Genomic DNA, 20311 nt, shown 5'->3' on the forward strand with positions numbered 1-20311 from the left:
TTTTTAAAAAGACTTATTTATTTATTTATTTTTAAGTAGGCTCCACACCCAGTGTGGGGCTTGAACTCACCACCCTGAGATCAAGAGTTGCACGCTCCATCAACTGAGTCCGCCAGGCGCCCCTCCCCTGCCTTTAAAGAATGGTTTGTAGCCTGAGGCCCTGTTCTAAAACCTAAACTGGCTTCTCTTCCCCTCTATGGAGGCCTGAAGTCTGAACTCCTTACTGGAAGGAGGTGGTAATAAAACGATGGGGCACAGGGGCAAGTGCTGGGAATCTGGAGGTGAGAATGACGCAGGGCCACCTCTTTTTTTTTTCTTTCTTTTTTTTTTTTAGATTTTATTTTTAAGGGGTGCCTGGGTGGCTCAGTCGGTTAAGCACCTGACTTTGGCCCAGGTCATGATCTCAGGGTCCTGGGATGGAGCCCAGCTTCGAGCTCCCGGCTTAGCAGGGAGTCTGTTTGTCCTTCTGCCCCTCCCCGCCTTCCTCATGCTCCCTCTCTCTCGAATAAAAATAAATAAAATCTTAAAAAAAAAATTTGTTTCTAAGTAATATCTACACACAACGTGGGCTCGAACTTATAACCCTGAGATCATGAGTCACACATTCTATGGACTGAGCCTTTTTTTTTTTTTTGAATATTAAATCCAGTATAGTTAACATACAGTGTTGTATTACTTTCAACTATACAATATAGTATTTCAACAATTCATTTTTTTTAAGACTTTATTTGAGAGAGAGAGAGTGAGAGAGAGCACAAGCAGGGGAGAGAGGGAGAGGCAGGCTCCCTCTGAGCAGGGAGCCCAATGTGGGGCTCGATCCCAGCACCCTGGGATCATAACCTGAGCCTAAGCAGACACTTAACCGACTGAGGCACCCAGGCGCCTCTGTTTGAACAATTCTATACATGACGCAGTGCTCATCACAATATGATACCAGTACTCTTAATCCTCTTCACCAGTTTCACCCAAGCCCCCACCGCCCTCCAGGGTCATCTCTTGGTGTGTGTACATGTGTGGGCTGGCTTGGCTCTTGCAGGGACCCGCAAGCAAGTGTCAGTACCTGTACGTGAGCCAGGGCCTACCTGGCTTGGGGCTGGGTGGGCCTGGAGGGGACGCTTTGAGGTCCCAGGAGACCAAGATGAGGCTCACACAGCTGCAGAAGCACCTGCAGCCTGGGAAGAAGGTGCCACTGATCTACTTCAGAGATGCTGTGGAAACCGCAACCCTGCGGGCTCCCCCTCACGGTGCCCCGGGACCTGTGGCAGGTCAGCCTCCAAGTTCCATGGGAAGTCACGTGGGCTGTGCCCACGGCTGGGAGGGAGAGGAGACACAAGGAAGGACAGCAGCAAAGTGCTCTGAGGAATTCCTTTATTCCCTGGGAGGCAGAGGGGGCCAAGAATGTGCACTGGCCTGGAGTCCTGGCGTGTTCTGGTTTCGAGTTCTGTGTCTTCCATATGCAGATGGGGAGTTCTGGTGCTGTAGCCACACAGACCAAACACCAATATTTGGCCAGCGCTAATAGCTTTGTGACTTTGGGCAAAACCCCTGTCTTATCTAAGACTCCATTTCCCAATCAGTGAGCAAAAAGTATACCTACCCACTGGGGTGTGGGGACCCCGAGTGTAGCGTGGTGCCTGGCACATGGCAATTACTCATTAAATATTAGTTACTTTATCATCGAGTTGCTCACACTTTCTGATCTGCAGGGCCGGACTCTATTGAACTGTGGAGATCAGGATAAGGTCACAGGCAAGGCAGTGAATTGTAGGGCTTAGAGTTTCAGCTCTGGGATCAGGTCTCATCTCTGCCTAGTGTGCCTTTGGGCAGGTCCCCCTGCCCTCTGAGCCTCCACTTCCTTTTTTTATATAATGGGAGGGCTTTAAAGTTTGGAAATGCCTGATCCTTGCTAAAGGCTTCGTGGGCCTCCCATTTTCTTCACCCAGCTTCTGCTTCCCAACTTTTTGTAGGCTGACCAATTGACCTTTTTTTCCCCTAAGATTTTATTTATTTATTTGACAGAGAGAGAGCACAAGCAGGGGGAGCAGCAGAAGGAGAGGGAGAAGCAAGCTCTCCACTGAGTGGGGAGCCCAATGTGAGGCTTGATCCTAGGACCCTGCGATCATGACCTGAGCCCAAGGCAGATGCTTAACTGACTTGAGCCACCCAGACGCCCCATCAATTGACCTTCTGACCAATTTTTTTTCTTTGCACACATGTCTGAACAATTGTTAAGGAACCTTAATTCTGGGAATGGGGTTACTCCTCCCTTTCCTTGGGTGGCAAAATTGGGGGCTCAGAGAGATGAAGGGACTTGTCCAATGCCCCACAGACCTAACTCCTGGATCATGGACTTGATTCTGACCTGCCCTTTTTCCTTTAGCTCTGGGAATGTTTTCTTTTTTTAAACACAGAAAGGCATACACGGGGATTTGCATTAAGGTATTTGCATTAAAAAAAAAAAAAAAGCCCAGGGGTGCCTGGGTGGCTCAGTCTGGTTGGTTAGTCAGTTGAGCCGCTGGCTGACTCTTGGTTTCAGTTAAGGTCTGTGATCTTGTGGGTTGTGGGATCTAGCCCTGCGCTCAGCGGGGAGCGTGCTTGAGATGCTCTCTCTTCTTCTGCACTACCCCCCACTCATGCGCTCTCTCTCAAATAAATAAATCTTTTTTTTTTTTTTAAGATTTTATGTATTTATTTGTCAGAGAGAGCACAAGCAGGGAGAGCTACAGGCAGAGAGAGAAGCAGTCTCCTCACTGAGCAAGGAGCCTGATGTGGGACTCAATGCCAGGACTCTGGGATCATGACCTGAGCTGAAGGCAGACGCTTAACCAACTGAGCCACCCAGGCGTCCCTCAACTAAATAAATACTTTTTAAAAAAAAGCCCACTTCACACACCCATTAGGTTGGCTATTACCCCAAACAACGGAGACTAACAAGAATTGGTGAGGGTGTGGAATTGAAACCCTTGAGCACCGCAGAGAGGAATGGAGAATGTTGCTATGGAAAATGGTATGGCAATTCCTGGAAAAACTAATTATAGAATTGCCATATGATCCAGCAATTTCACTTTTGGGTATATATTCAAAAGAACTAAAAGTAGGAAGGCTCCCTGGGGGTGCCTTGCTGGCTCAGTTGGTTACTCTTGATCTTGGGGTCATGAGTTTGAGCCCCATGTTGGGCATAGAGCTTATTTAAAAACGAAAAAAGAGGGATGCCTCGGTGGCTCAGTCAGTTAAGCATCTACCTTTGGCTCAGGTCATGATCCCAGGGTCCTGGGATCCAGCCCCACATTGGGCTCTTTGCTCAGCAGGGAGCCTGCTTCTCCCTCTGCCTGCTGCTCTCCCTGCTTGTGCTCTCTCTCTCTGTGTCAAATAAAGAAATAAATCTTTAAAAACAAACAAACGAAAACAAAGGAAAGTAAAAAAACCCAATTTTAGGAAATTAAAAAAAAATTATCTGGGTACCTATTTCCCTAAATAATTGAATACTGTACTACCGTTTTAATCATGTTACTTCAAATCTTTTTTGTTTTCCTTTTCAACAAAAACGATAAAGCATTATAGCTTCAGGTGAAAGCCTTTGTTTACTCTTCCTCTACCCCACTGCTCTTCCTGCCCCCCCATCGGGGAGTTTGGTGGTTTCCATAAACGCTTTAGGTTTAGGGTTTCCATACATTGCACGCATGTTTTTACATCCAGACTTGTGTTGATACAAGTGTGCTTCCATTGCACTAGAATCATCACACACAATATTATTCTTGTGTTTTTAAAAATGTCACATATGTCCTCATATTTTCCCCACATCTTTCTGCAACTTGATTTTTTCCGCTTCACCGTATGTTTTCAAGGTCCATCCATTTTGAGTTCATTCCCTTTACCTGCTGTGGAGTTTTCCACTGTATAAATAGGCCACACTTCATTTGTTTGTTGTCAAAGAGAGGTATTTGCCAAGGTGAGCAAACCGTTTCCCCAAACAGATTGGTCTGCAAGAATTTCCTGGGGCAATTAGTGACGTTATTTATCGGTTTCCAGTCCTATTTTTCCAGGCAAGAATTTCCTGGATCAGATAGTCGAGTCTTGTTAACATCGGGGTCCCCTTTTCTCAGGCCCGGGCGTGGAGAAAGGTTGAGGACGGTAGTCTAGGTTCGTATGTTTATCCAGTCCCCTATGGATGGGCATTGAGGTTATTGCCAGTGTTTTGCTATCACACCCAGTGCTGCAACGACACTTTGTGAGAGCTTTTCTGGGGTCCCCACACAGACGTGCAGTTGCTAGCTAGCAAGATGTGTGCATGTGCAATTTCCCTAGAGCCCTGTGTTCTTTCCGGCCCACATCCCTGCCTCCCAGAAGAGGAAAATCTCCCTCCACAGCCACCAGAACAGACGGCAGGAACTGCCAGGGCTTTGCCCACACCGGCTGCCTGCCCACCCGCCCGCCTTCCCTTGTTCTGGCAGATGAACGGTGACCTGTGACCCCGACAGGCTGGCCACACTCCCGGCCAATTTCAGCCTGTCGAAAGGAGTCCCCGGGGGTGGTTAGGGCTTGGGGATGTGTTGGCCAGATGGGCCTGGGAGGTCTTGGGTTGGCTTATCCCAGGAGGCAGAGCAGGTGGGCAGCCCCCCGCACCCCCACCCCTGTTTCCCCATCATGCATCACTGCGCTGGAGCTGGAGCCAGATGGTGGGGATGGGGCAGCCTTGCAGCTTCTGGCCTGACAAAGGATCCTCTGTACTGCTCCCCCACCCTGACTGGCGTGGCTGGCCTAGTCTGACTGCCAATCACTCTCAGCCCCGGCCTGCCTTGCCCTGGGCAGCCTTTTTGCCTAGAAGGTCCCTTCCCCCACCCCATTTACCGAGGCAGTTTCCCAAGCAATGTTCCTGGAGAGCCTTGGACTTGGAAACCCACTCATTATCCACCTGAGAGTGGGCAGGTAGGACCAAGGCAGTGTTGCCTGGAGGTTATGACAGGTCACATATTCAAATGCACTAATAAGATCAAGTGCAGTGGACCAGGTGGGGATTGTGGCAAATGGGTGCCTGGCACTCAGTGAGCCCTCATCAATGGGCCCTGCGATTATTATAATGGGGGAACTGAAGCCTAGAGAGGAGGGTGCTGGCCCAAGAGTCGAGGTTAGGAGAATACACTTGAGAGTCAGGCCCACCTGAATTAATTCCAGATCTGCTACCAAGAGGAGTTCTTGGGATCACCTAAGCTCTCATTCATTCCTCATCTGAGATGGAGCTAATTAAATCTTTATCACAGAAGACAGTCCTGAGGGAGAAGTAAGATAATGCCTAGAAAGCATCTGGTACAGAGCTAGCCCCCAGTACATGTGGGCTACATCTCATTATTACCCTGGGACCCAGAGCGAGGGTGCAGGCACTGCTAAGGACAAGAAAGCCTCAGAGTGAGGAGAGGAGGATCCTAGGGCAGCGGTAGCTGACTGGTTCAGGCCGGGGATCCACCCTGAGGACTTTCCAAGTCACAATGTGTAACCTTCTTCTTGACCAGGACTCTGTTTCCTTATCTGTAAAATGGGTTAAATGACAGCAGTTAAATGACATAGGAGCTGTAAGGATTAAGTCAATTTTTTAAAAAAGTTATTTGAGAGAGAGAGAGAGAGAGAGAGTGCGCACAAGCAAGGGGAGAGGCAGAGAGAGGGAGAAGCAGGCTCCCCGCTGAGCAAGGAGCCTGATTGGGGGGGGTGGGGGGGTAGGGGGGTGTGGGGGGGGTGTTCTCCATTCCAGGACCCTGGGATCGTGACCTGAGCCAAAGGCAGATGCTCAACCACTGAGCCACCCAGATGCCCCCAATTTTTTAAATTTTTTTTTTTAAGGGAGGTAGAAGTTGATTGAATACACTGCAAGGGAGTGGCGGGCAGGACAGTCGAGGAGAGGCTGTCTGCCAGGATTAAGTCAATTTTCACCTGGAGAGCTTATGGACCGCAGTCAATCAGTATTAGTTATTATTGGGAGGCAAGGAGTCATTTCTGACTCCCCTCATGCAGGCTAGGGTTTGGAGGGTCTCCGAGTCAGATCTGTTTTGGGGGCATAGCAGAGGGGAGGAAGGGGGAAAGCCTGCCCTGGGGGGCCAGGGGCCCTGGCTACCCTTCTGGGTGCTGCCTCTATTTTGCTGGGTGACTCGAGGTCTCTGGAGAGTGGATGATTTGACCCCCACTGTTTCCCAGGAGTCTGGTTCTAGGATTCTCTGACCTGGGCAGGGGCATGAGGGAGGGAAGGTGGATGGGCTGAGAGACTAGCAGGGGTTAGCCACGGAGCTGCAGCCAGGCCAGCCTTCATGTCGGGCTGCCTCCAGGAATCCCTCCCCACACGCTGGGTCCAGGCATGTTCCAACTGGCTCCTTGATGCCAACTGAAGTCTATTAATATCAAAGTAATAAGGTAATTACTGTGATTTGGAAAAATTACTAGTGAATGCTTTTGAGGGAATTTCAGAGCAGAGAGTAGGGTGAGTGAAACATCTGTGAGAAAAGGATGAAGGATTATTCTGGATGCAGCATGAGGGTGGCAGGCTCCGGGCCCAGGGGGAGTTCCCTCCATACTCAGCAGCTTGGGACTCCTTCTGCAGTGACTGAGTAGAGGAGAGCTCTCAACGCTGCTCTTGGGGGGGGGGGGGGGGAGGTGGGAGGAGGCACTGGCTTTTGCGGCTTGGGAGAGGAACCGGGGTGGGGGTGGGGGGGTGGGAATGTGGGGTTTTTAGGCCCTAAAATGACCCTGGCAGATAGCCTGTGACCTCTGACTCAGAAAGTGAGTGACCTCCTGCCCCAAAGTCTGGGAGAAGGGTTAGACGGAAGGCCCCTGAGTCAGAGAGGCTGGGAAGAGCCTAGAAGCAGAGGGTGGCAATGTGTGACTCTTGGACCACAGCATCGTCATCACCTGGGGACTTGCAGACCCACCAATGGCAAGCTCCGGGATGGGGCCCTGCGATCCGTGTTTGAACAAGCCCGGGGTAGAGGTGTGGGATAATAGGCAGGGCCAGGCCTGGGAAGTGGGGCGTGAAGACTGCTTTGAGAGGTTTTTAGGAGGTTGACTCTGTAGGAACTGATGACAGGGTGGACGTGGAAGATGGCATGGTCATCATAGTCCTAGAAATAAGAAGAAGCCGCAAATCTATGCTGTGGACTCATTCAGTGGGACAGAGTGCTAAGCACTTTCTCGGTATGACCTTCATTTCACCTCACGAGAACCCTCACGGGTAGGGACGACTGTGGACCCAATATTTTGGATAGAAACTGAAGAACAGAAAGGCTAGATGCCCAAGGCCCCACAGAGCCAATCTTCAGATACTGGCGTTTTGCTTCCTCTCTGAGAGCAGCCTGCTTTGGTCTCTCTGAGGAGGGCGGTTGGTGACCTGGGTGAAGGGTAAAGACTGCTCAGGGGAGAAATAACTTTAAGGGAGGCTAGCCCTGTTTTGATTTTAAATTAACCAAGCGCTTACTATGTGCGCTTGTTTGTGCATTGTCACTTTTATTTTTTATTTTTTTGTCACTTTTAAATGTCACTCTAGGGGTACCTGGCTGGCTCAATCAGAAGAGCATGTGACTCTTGAACTCCGCGGCATGAATTCAAGCCTCACGTGGGACGGAGAGATCACTTAAATAAATAAAACTAAAACAAAAAAAGTCACTTGGATCCTCTAGGTGCTGCAACTGTCCCCATTTTACAGATGTTGCAATTGAGGCTCAGAAAACAGGGTCAGCTGCCCAAGGTCACATAGCGAACAGCACAAGAAAAATTTCAAGCAAGGCAACAGGAATTTGGAATCCTGCCTCTTAATCCAGATAGGCAGACCCTAGACTTGGTGGGGACCCACCCTTACACAGAGGTGCTTTCCTGGTCTCCGTCCATTTGGGGTGCCCACCCCGTGTCCCCAGGCACCCAGGATAGGTCCAGGCACAGAGTGTGCACAGAGTGGATGTCTGTTAAGTGACAGTCATAACATTTGTCTAAATACAACAGTTTGTGGAAGCCAGAAGAAGGGATTAAAATGGAAGGAGCCTCTTCCATACAGAGCCACTTAATTCTCTCACAGCCCTTCAGCCTTTTGTTATATTATCCCCATTTCACAGATGAGGAAAGGAGGACTCAGAGAAGAAATGATGTGTTTGAGGTCACGCGGTGTTGGTGGAAGGGCCAGGGTTGTGAGGCCAAGTCTGCCTGACCCCTCAAATCTGGTTCTTTTTCCTTTGGCTGGGTCCGTGCCTGGGTGGTAGGGGTGCAGAGATGGAAGGGGCTCAAAAAATGGTGGCTGGCATAATAATTATTATTATTGTTATCACCATCTGTGAAATGGATGTATAATCCTTACCCGAGGAAGGGAAGAATGCGCTTCACCCGTTCCAGACTCCCATCAGCTGCTAGGGCCGGATGGCCAGCCTGCTTAGGACCCTGCAGCTCTGGCTCTCTGCTGCCCTCTGCTGGCATCAGCCAGATGTGGCGCTGGGCTGTGGAAACCATGTGGCCCCAGCGCCCTAAGCTGGTCTCCAGCTCATTAACAGTGTCTTTTGCCAGTGACCAGTACTGAGCTGGGGTGGGGACAGGGCTGGTGAGGCTCTCCTTTGTGAAATGTTGGATTTGGAACTAAAAACTCTTAGACCGTGACTCTGAATCTGTCTCTGCCAAGGTTGACACCTTCCCGGCTCCTCATTATCTCTAGAGGGAAAGCCAAACCCATTGCCCTGCCTCCTGCCCCCTGTACTTCTAGCCTCTGAAAACTTCTTGCTTCTTAACCTGAGCATTATCAAAACCTAGTTTGAACCATTATCATCCCCCCACAAGGTTTATTTTCTTGCCCGGGGGTTAGAATCAGAACCCCAGGATGATTGTCTGGTTGAAAGAGAAAAACCATCTCTTAATGCCCCCCCCCCCCAACAAAACACACCCAAGAGCAAATGTCCTGCTTCCTGCCATGGTTGTTTAACCTTGCTCTCTCCTCTTTGGCTTGATTTCTACCCCAGGGCTCAGCCCTTGGTTCATTTTTCTTCTTTCTCTGCACTCTTCCTAGGTTATTTTCGGCGGTCACACACTTTGAACGTCTCCCAACTGCTGTTGACTCTCCTGAACCTCCCGCACCCCAGCTTTTAGCTACTCTTATCCATCTTCCCTCCTCCGTACCTGCTAATTATATTTACTCCTCTCCATCCCCGCTGCAGCCACTCCCGAGTCCCCGTTGCCACCATCTGCCATATGGACGACTTCAACAGCCTCTGGGCAGATTGTATTTTCCAGAGATGGCCGTAACAGCAGCTCCCATCCCATATGCTCTTCTAGGATCCTCTCATTCTTCCATCAAGAGGTGGAGTACCGTTCTCCTCCTCTTGCATATGGGGGGACTTCTCCGACTGTCTTGATCCACAGAGGACAACGGAAATGATGTTATATGACTTCCCAGCCTAGATCATAAGAACACCATGACCTTCCTTCCACCTTGCTTTCCCGGGACACTTGATCTTGCGCGCCAACCACCATGCTGTGGGGAAGCCCAGCAGCTCATGGACGGGAACAGAAGTCCCTGGTCCCCGGCCTCACCTGGGCTCCCAGCCAAGAGTCCATACCAATTTGGTAGGCAAATGAATGAGCTGTCTTGAAAATAGATCTCCCATCCTCCAATTAGGCCTGTGCATTTGATACTATGTGGGACAGAGATGAGCTGTGACCACTGAGCTCTGCCCCAACTGCAGACAGTGAGATATAATCGACTGTCACTGTTTTAAGCCTCTGAGTGGGGTTGATTTTTACACAGTAATATATAACCTGAATACTCTTTTAAATGGTCTCCCTGCTTCTAATCCAACCCCCCTCACATTGTCCATATTCTGTTTGGTGGCCAGAGGGATCTTTTAGAAACATAAATCAATTAACCATTTAGAGGATTAGATACTTTGAACAGCTCTCTTGCTCAAAAAAAATCTACAAGTGCCGGATAAAAATCTAAAAATATATTACTGAGCTGCTCAGAGTGAAATGGATATGGCAAAACCTATTTTGATATACAAGCATTTCTGCAACATCTGAATCATACTGCTTATAATATGGAAATAAAGGAAATTATCAATTCGTTAAGGCTTGCCACATGTAAACCTCAAACATGACTGGACAGGAGTAATTATCATCCATTCTAGATCTTCTCTCTCATATTTGGGGACATGAGTCAAGTATGACAGTGGAATCTTTGGTTCTGAAAATTTGGTTCTGCAAATCGGTTCGAAAAGAAAGAAAAATCTCTCTTTGGTTGGAATAAGCTGGGAATCACATAAGTACATTGTTGTATGGAGATATAATTTACATACCATAAAGTTTACTCATTTATTTTATTTTATTTTTTAAAAGATATTATTTATTTATTTGAGAGGGCACAAGAGTGGGGTGGTGCGTGGGGAGAGGCAGAGGGAGAGAGAGATGCAGACTCCCCACTGAGCAGGGACCCCCCCCCAACACAGGGCTTGATCCCAGGACCCTGGGATCATGACCTGAGCTGAAGGCAGATGTTTAACCAACTGAGCCACCCAGGCGCCCCAAAGTTTGTTTATTTAAAGTGTACAATGGTTTTAGTATATTTACAGAGTTGTGTGACCACCACCATAATCTGGTCAGATTTTCATTTTGTATTTTATTTATTTATTTATTTATTTATTTATTTATTTATATTAAAAAATTATTTATGACAGAGAGAGCATGAGTGGAGGGGGGAGGGGCAAAGGGAGAGGGAGAAGCAGACTCCCTGCTGAGCAGGACCCCCCCCCCCCCCCCCGCCCCGCCGCCCCGCAACACAGGGCTGGATCCCAGGACCCCACGATCATGACCTGAGCCAAACGCAGACACTTAACTAACGGAGCCACCCAAGTGCTCCTATTTTCTTTTTTAAAATATTTTATTTTTAAGTAATCTCTACACCCAACATGGGGCTTGGATGCACAACCCTGAGATCAAGAGTCGCATGCTCCACTGACCGGTGCCCCTCACTGTATATTTTCATCACCCCTCAAAGAAGCCCTTCACCCCTTGGCAGTCCTGTCCTCCTCCTGCTCTAGCCGTAGGCAACCACTGACCTCTCTTCCGTCTGTGCACATTTGCCTCGTCTATACATTTGCCTGTTCCTTTCATATAAATGGAATCCTACAATACGTGGTCTTTCGTGACGGGCTTCGCTCACTTAGTGTTTCTGAGGTTCATTCATGCCGCAGCATGTATCAGTACTTCGTTCTCTCTTATTACTTAATAATAATCTATTGTATGGATAGACCACATTTTGGTTATCTATTCGTCAGCTGATGGACATTTGGGTTGTTTCCACCTTTCGGCGATAATAGTAATAATGTGAATATTTGTGTACAAATTTTTGTGTGGTCACTGTTTTCATTTCTCTCAGGTATATACACTGCTGGGTCATATAACAACCCTATGTTTAACCTTTAAGGAATTGCCTAACTGTAAAGCTGGAATAATCTATTAAAAACATTTTTTAAGGATTTTACCTATTAGAGCGCAGGGGGAGGAGCAGAGGGAGAGGGACAAACAGATTCTGCACTGAGCACAGAGCCCAACGTGGGGCTCCATCTCATGACCCTGAGATCACAACCTGAGCTGAAACCAAGAGTTGGACGCTTAACTGACTGAGCCCCCCGCCCCCCCCCAGTTTTAGATTTACCAAAGAATTGTGAGGATAGTACAGAAAGTTTTCATACATTCCACATCAAGTTTTCCTTATTATGAATCTCTTACATTATTATAGTACCTTCATCACCATTAACCAGCGTTGATACATTATTATTACCTAAAGTTCACACTTCATTCAGATTTTCTTAGTTTTTGCCTAATGCCCTTTTTCTGTTCTGTCATTCTGCAGGACACCACATTTCGTTCATTTATTATAAGTAGGCTCCACGCCCAATGTGGGGCTCGAACTCACGACTGAGAGTCGGATGCTGTCCTGACTGAGCCAGCCAGGCGCCCCCACATTTCATTTAGTCGTCACGTCTCCTTAGGCTCCTCTTGGCTGTGACAGTTTCTCTGACTTTCCTTATTTTTGATGACCTTCCCAGGTTTGAGAACTGTTGGGTATTTTGTAGAATGTCTCTCTCTTGGGATTTGTCTGATGTTTTTTCTCACGATTAGACCTCGGTTATAGGTTTTTGAAAGAAAGACCAAAGGAAAGAGCATTTGCGAGACAGCAAACTTGTCAGTAGCTTCAGCGGAGGCCGGAAGGCAGGGCTGAGGGAAAACCTGCCGACCTAGAATTCCCACTCAGCGAGACTATCTTTCAAGAACAGCATAAAATTACATCATTTTCAGATGGAGAGAAGCAGAGATTTTCTGTCCTTGGCACTTTCCTTTCTTCTTCCCCTGGGGCTGTGCCTCGTTCCACGTCGGCTGGTCTGGGAACCCGGGTTTGGTCCTGGGTGTGGTTAGCAGGATCGGAGTGTACAGGGTGGATCTTGGAGGAGGGCGGCCCTGCTGGGCCTCCAAGAAAAGCCATGTAGACATCCACAGCCTTGGGTCTCTTGATGTCTAGGATTTACTGGTGGCAGAATGCAGACTTCGAGTGGACCAGGAGTGGGAAGGGGTCGGTCGGGAGCCACAGGCCAGCAGATTGGCTGCAGCCTGAGCTCCTTGGTTCAGTCTGTCCTGTAACAGGAGTTTCTCAGCTATGGAGTTGGAATACAAGGCTGCTGCTGCTGCTTTTTAAAGATTTATCTATCTATTCTAGAGAGAGAGAGAGAGAGCGAGCGTGGGGAAAGGGGCAGAGTGAGAGGGAAGGGAAAGAATCCCCAAGCTGACTCTGCAATGAGTGTGGAGCCAGACACAGGGCTCCATCCCAGGACCCCAGGACACCCCCCCCCACCCTCCCCAGATCATGACCCGAGCCAAAATCAAGAGTCAGTCGCTCAACTGACTGAACCACCCAGGTGCCCCTGGAATGCAAGGCTTCTTGCAAACCACTGACCCTGTGCTTTCCTGAGAAAGGGTACTCAACAGTTCTGGTTGACTCAGTCTCACAAAGCTTTTGTGTAACCTGAGGACTGTAGAGAGGCCTGTACCCATTTTGAAGAATCAAAGATTATTGTTAATCTTTGGTAAAATTTCTTTTTTTTTTTTAAAGATTTTATTCATTTGACAGAGAGACACAACGAGAGAGGGAACACAAGCAGGGGGAGCGGGAGAGGAAGAAGCAGGCTTCCCGCTGAGCAGGGATCCCAATGCGGGGCTTGATCCCAGGACCCTGGGATCGTGACGTGAAGAGAAGGCAGATGCTTAATGACTGAGCCACCCAGGCACCCCAATCTTTGGTAAAATTTCTAACTTGTATCCTCCTTCCTATCTGGAGAAAGAAAATAAAATTCTTTAAGTCAAAACAGAAAGAAAGACAAACAGCGAGTTTACTGTGAGTGTATCCTCACTCACTATGGGAAATTCTAGAGGATATAATTCAGAGAAGGAAAACAATCCCAGAAGAAAGTTGTGAGATGCAAGAAACACCAAAGAGCAAAGAAAACATGTGGCTAACCCTGAGAGAACGTTCTCAGTGTACACAGCGATATCAAATTTGCGGGGTTAAGAAAAATAACGAGCACCAAAGTACTAGATAAATACAGCAAATAATTTGGGAGGGAGTAATTGAAGGCAATAGAGTTAATACAATTAGAGAACGTAACTTCCAAATAGTAGAAGGGAAGTGTCCATTGGTAAGACTTTATTTTTTAAGATTTTCTTTATTTATTTGAGAGACAAACAGAGGTAGTGAGAGAGAGCACAAGTGGGGAGGAGAGGGAGAAGCAGGCTCCCCGCTGAGCAGGGAGCCTGGTGCAGATCTCGAACCCAGGACCAGCAGCTTAACTGACTAGTTATTTTAAGTATATATAGATTTTAAAACATTTATTTATTTATTTATTTATTTATTTATTTATTTAAATGTAGGCTCCAAACCCAGTGTGGAGCCCAATGTGGGGCTTGGACTCCCCACCCTGAGATTGAGACCTGAACTGAAATCAAGAGTCAGACATTTAACTGACTGAGTGACCCAGGCACCCCTTAAATATTTTTAATAGTTAATAGAAATTCAACGTAACCCAGTCAAACAAACCATGCTAGTTCTTCACTGAAACCCTCCAGTATCTTCTGGCTTGGAATAAAATCTGGGTGTATTTCCTTGTTTCAGAGGATGTCTGGCTCCTGTGGTTCTCCCTTGGTCATTAAACTAGAGCCATCCAAAGAAGCCAAGGTCTTTCCCACCTCAGGAGCTTTGCACAGATCTTTCCTCCAGGCACAACTGGCTCCTTGTTAACTTTTAGATCTTAGCTTGAATATACCTCCTTCCATGACTATCCTCCAGAAGGTCCCTGCCCCTTGTTATCCTCTATCATTGTTCCCTCTTCATTGTTTTTTTTTCAGGCACACATTAGGTTTGGTAATTATTTTAATTGTTTTTTTTTGTTGTTGTTGTTTAGGAAAGACTCCCCCATTAGACTATAGATGCCACTAGGGCAGGACTGTATATATATATACCTCATTCATTCATTCATTCATTCATTCATTTTTAAGTAGGCTTCACATCCAGTGTGGGGCTTGAACTCATGACCCTGAAATCAAGAGTCGTGTGCTCTGTCGACTGAGCCAGCCAGGCGCCCCAGGACTGTATTTATCTTGCCCGTGGTCTATCCCTGGTACATACCACAGTGCCTGCCTCAGAGTTGGGACTTCATAAATATATTTTGAATGAATAAATAAATGAATTGATGTCAGATAGATTGAGAGAGGAGGCCCAGGAAAGGTCTGTTTGATCAGAAAGGATGTGATTTTCCATACCTATCCCAGCTCCACTCACCAAAACATGTTGAATAAATTAAAGTAAGAAGGAAAGCACTGCAGCTGTGGATGGCATCCTTTTAAGTGGAAACCAGAACCCTTTTCTGCTATTCATCATTCATTCATCAAACATCACTGTACTTTGACTGCTTCTCAGGTCTTGTTGTGGGCTTTAGTAGTGGGTAATACAGTGCCTGCCCTAACAGCGGGAGGTCACTGGATCCTGGATGAAGGTGTGAGGTGCGAGCTCAGCCCCTCTCCCAGCCTTCAGCCTGGAAGACCATCTCTCTAGTTATCTGTCAGGGACCTAAGCTCCTATTGCTCTCCCTCAGCAAGCATTCATTCATTCATTCATTCACTCACTTAAGAGATATTTATAATAGCAGGCACTATGCTAGGTAGACAGAGCTCCTGCCCTCAGGGGGTGTCCCGTCTGGTGGGGAGACAGGTGATAGGCAAACAGACATGTAAAGCATGAAGTACTGGTTGTCATGACTGCTGTGAAGGAAGCCAATAGGATGGTCGTGGGAGAATTATATTTTTTCTCAGCTTTAATTTGAACAAGTTTTTGGTTTTTTTTAAAGATTTATTTATTTATTTTAGACAGAGAGAGTGAGGGAGGGAGGGGCAAGGGAGAGGGAGAGACAATCTCAAGCAGACCTCCTGCTGAGCTCAGAGACCAATGTGGGGATCAGTCTCATGGCCCTGAGGTCATGACCTGAGCCGAAATCGAGAGTCAGACACTCACCTGACTGAGGCACCCAGGTGTCCCCATTTGTTTTTTTAATGATTTTATTTATTTATTTGAGAGAGAGTGAGAACTACAGAGAGAGAGAGCACACAAAGGGAGAGGAGGAGGGAGAAGCAGATTCCCCGTGGAACAGGGAGCCTGAGGCAGGGCTCAATCCCAGGACCCTAGGATCAGGGCCTGAGCTGAAGGCAGGCGCTTAACTGCTGAGCCACGCAAGTGCCCCCCAGGTGCCCCAATTTGAACAAGCATTTTAAGGAGGCAGGCTGAGGGGCTCCTGGGTGGCTCAGTCGGCTAAGTGTCTGCTTTTGGGTCGGATCATGATCCTGGGGTCCTGGGATCAAGCCCCACGTGGGGCTCCCTTCTCGGCGGGAAGCCCGATTCCCTCTTCTCCTTCTCCCTGCTCATGCATGCTCTCTCTCTCTCTCACAAACAAATAAATAAAAATCTTAAAAAAAAAAAAAAAAAAAAGGAGGCAGCCTGAATCCCCTGCACTGAGACCGCAAGATTAAGAAGTGTGAGTGTGAATTCTCTCTCCCTGCCTTGGCTTAGATGGTAGGGAGTAGCCTCTTAACTGGAATGAGCTGCCTTGTGGAGAGGTGAGGTTCCCATTACTGGAGGCATCCAAGCTCAGGCTAGAGGGGAGCTCTCAGGGATGCTATAAAGGGGCTTCTTTTTTGGGGTTAGGTGGGGAATTGGAGTTGGTGACATTTGATGGGTCCTCCTTCTAACCACCAACACTTTAGGATGCTAACATTCCTTTACTCTAAGTTCCACACGCTTACCTACATGCTATGAATCTTTACATTGACTAGGATCCTAGGGTAGCCCAGTAGAAAGGACTAAAGCTTTGCAATCAGAAGTAACTTGGTTCACAATCAGGCTCTGCCATTTATTAGCTGTATGACTTTGGACAAATCCCTTTCCCTTTTTAAGCCTTGGTTCCTTCCTCTGCAAATGGAGATGGTAAAGCCTGCCTTAGCAGGCTGCAAAAGCAGATTGAAAGGTGCTGTATAAGGGAAGCACTTGGTTTGGTTTCTATCCCACGGGGCACCATGGACTCTTAGACTTTGGAAGCCTCTCAACCTCCAGTAAGATCCAGGGGCTCTTGGGTGGCTCAGTCGGTTAAGTGTTTGCCTTCAGCTCAGGTCATGATCTCAGGGTTCTGGGATTGGGCTCTCCTCGCTCAGCAGGGAGCCTGTTTCTCCCTCTGCCTGCTGTTCCCCCTGCTTGTGTGCGCGTGCTTTCTCTCTCTGTGTCAAATAAATAAATCTTTAAAATTTTTTTTTAAAAATTAAAAAAACCTCCAGTAAGATCCAAACCTCTCCTGGGGTGCAGTATGATGTCACAGTGAGCCCTGGTGCCAGACTGACTGGGTTCATCATTTCACGTCTCTGAGCCTCAGTTTCCTCATCTGCCTAATGGGGATAATAACAGGACCTACTTCCTGGCTTGTCTTGAAGATTAAATGAGATGACCTATGGAAAGCAGTTATGTTAAGCAGTGGATCCTGTAAACTCACATTATTGCTGCCATCTTTGGGCCTGGGAGGCCAGGGATATAGGAATCTCTGCTTCCTGCCTTGGAGCCCGTGCATAGAGACCTCCCCCTTTGACTAGGGCTCCAGACTCTAGGTCCAAGGGGTTGAGCCTGCAGAGCCTGCAGTGGGAATTTGGAACAAGTTAGCTGGGTAGCTCCCCTTCCTCTTTCCTTTGCCTCTCATTCCTTGGGACTGAACTGGTTTCCTCTGGGAGCTGTGCCCTGGGGTTGGTGGGGAGCCAGGCCCGCGTGTGTGTATCTGGAAGGCCAATTCCTAAGCTATAGCAGAGAGGCATCAGCTGACCACAGGGGAGGGGAGAGTGTTCCTCCAGCTACAGGGTTCCTGGGGGTGGGCTGACTGGGGCACAGCTGATTGGCATTGCCCGTACTGTGTGATCACTGACACATACGCGCACGTGAAATACACACACATACTCATATACACACACATATGCATGTACATATACACATGCATACATCACTCCTTTTTTCTGGCTCAATATCCTTTGCCCTTCTCTGCTAGCCTCCTCTTATTCTGTACACATCACCTCTCTCCTTCCTCCCTTCCCATTATAACCATAGAAAATAGTCCCCCAGGGGAGGAATTCTGTATCAGGGCTCTTTCTCACCAAGTTTGTCTGGGGCTCATTAAGTCTTTTTTAAGCAGGGCAATACGTGGGGGGACTTTTAAGGATCTGGCTCCAGGCTTTGGTCCTGGGAAAGGAGTCTGGTCTCTTGCCCTCCCCTGGTCTCTTGCCTCCTCCTTGATCCCTCCTCCGCTCCCTCTCTGCCTTTAGAGTGAAGCTTTCAAAAGCCAAGTAGAATGTAGTTCTCATTTATCGCAAGTGTTTACCCTCAATTTTCTCAGGTTGCTCTACCACCTTTATTTATTTATTTATATTTTTCTTTAAAGATTTTATTTATTTATTCATGAGAGAGAGAGAGAGAGAGAGAGGGAGAGGCAGAAGGAGAACAGGCTCCCCGCTGAGCAGGGGACTCTATCCCAGGACTCCGGGATCATGACCTGAGCAGAAGGCAGACACTTAACCAACTAAGCCACCCATGCACCCTCTCTACTATCTTTAGAGCATAAAACTCATACTTTTAAAATATCAATGCATAGGGGTGCCTGGCGGGCTCAGTCAGAAGAGCATGTGACTCTTGATCTCAGGGTTGTGAGTTCAAGCCCCACATTGGGTGTATAGATTGCTCACAAAACAAAACAAATCTTAAAAAAAAAAAATCAATGCATAATGCTATATTTTTTTTCTTTCTTCCTCCCCTCCTTCCTTCCTCTCTCACTTTCTGTCTCTGTCTTTCTGTCATATTTACTGAATATCATATATATGTGTCAGACCCCGTGGTGTGTGTGTTTTAGGTGTGTCTTTTCTGTTTTGATACTTACCACTCCAAATTAAAGCTATTTAACTGATTCCTGTTTTCCAAGACAATTATAACTCACATTTTTTCAGTGCTTACTATGTATAGGAATTGTGCTAAGCAGTTTACCAGCATTATTTTATTTATTCCTTATAATAACCCCAGGGATAGTAATTTCAATAGTCTCATTTTATAGATTATAAATGGAAAGCTAAGGTGTTAAATAAGTCACCTAGGACTACAGAGATAGAAAATGGCATAGTGGGGCGCCTGGGTGGCTCAGTCATTGGGCGTCTGCTTCCGGCTCAGGGCATGATCCTAGCGTTCTGGGATCGAGCCCCGCATCGGGCTCCCTGCTCAGCGGGAAGCCTGGTCTCCCTCTCCCACTCCCCCTGCTTGTGTTCCCTCTCTCGCTGCTTCTCTCTCTGTCAAATAAATAAATAAATAAATAGATAAATAAGTAAAAATTTAGAAAGTGGCATAGAGTTATATGTCAGTTACATCTCAATAAAGATGAGGGGAAAGAAAGGGCATAGTGAGAATCTGAATGTAGAAAATCAGGATACAAAGCCCATCCTCTTAACTACCATGGGATCCTGCCTCTCAGTGGGCTGTATGTCCTGTGAGGTGAGCCCCCATCCATCTTGTTTACAACTACTTGTTTACAGCTATCTTGTTGTAACCTAGTGCTTGTAAACCTAGCACTGTGTCTGGCATGTAGGGGATATGCAACAGGTATTGTTGAATGAATGAATTTCATACTCATCGTTTGCTGCTATGTGGGCTGCAGAAAGGAGGAGTGGGAGTGAATGGGCTTGGAAACCAGACAGAGCCAGATTAGAATAGAGGTCTCTTCTTACCAGTGCTGTGTCTCAATTCCCCATCTATAAAGTGGGGATAATATACAGGCTGTGCAGGATGTGTGAGGTTTAAATGGCAATGTCTATAAATCTGCCAGCTCACATGCCACTGTACAGTAAGCTGAATAAATTGCATCTATGTATTATATGTACATGTGTATGTAATACATATGTATTATGTATGTGGCCTCAGTTGATTTTCAGTGGTATAGAGCCATTCCCTTATTGTTGGACAGTTAGGCTGGTCTCTAGTTATTTGCAACCATAAGTTTGCTGTGGACAACTGGTGTATGTACATGTTTTCTTGTGAGCTTCCTTTTTCCCTTGATCATATCTACCTGAAGGTGCAGGGAGTCTACATACTTATGTGGTCCTAACTATTTACTGCCTAACACATCCGTGCTAGGAGTGGAGGCCAGAGACGAGGGGCAGATATGAAGGCTGGGTGAAGTGTGCGATTTGGCGGGATTTTTCTGGTAATGATCCCACTTCACTTCTGTATTTGGCAGCTGCCGGGCAGTGGTTCAGTGCCGAGGCACTGGTGTCAAACAAGCCTAGGTGCGAGTCCCTGCTCTGTCCTACTCACAAATGTGTGACAGGCCAATTAGGCCTTCTAAATCCAAGTTTTCCCTAATGTATAATGGGAGTGCTGTTAACTGCAGCTACTCCGCAAGGCTACTGTAAAGTTGAAATAACACAGGGACATGATCAGATCTCGTCCTGGCCAATTCAATAAATAAAAGCGACTAGGGGCACCTGGGTGGCTCAGTCATGATCCCGGGGTCCTGGGATGGAGCCCCATATGGAGCTCCCTGCTCAGCGGGGAGCCTGCTTCTCCCCCCCTCCCTCTGCTGCTCCCCCTGCTTGTGCTCGCTCTCTGTCAAATAAAAAAATAAATAAATAAAATCTTTAAAAAATAAATAAAAGCGACTATATTCATTGCACAGGAGTCGCAGTTTACAATGCA

Source organism: Ursus arctos, unplaced genomic scaffold, assembly GCF_023065955.2.
Source record: "Ursus arctos isolate Adak ecotype North America unplaced genomic scaffold, UrsArc2.0 scaffold_16, whole genome shotgun sequence".
In the NCBI taxonomy this organism is placed as follows: Eukaryota; Metazoa; Chordata; class Mammalia; order Carnivora; family Ursidae; genus Ursus; species Ursus arctos.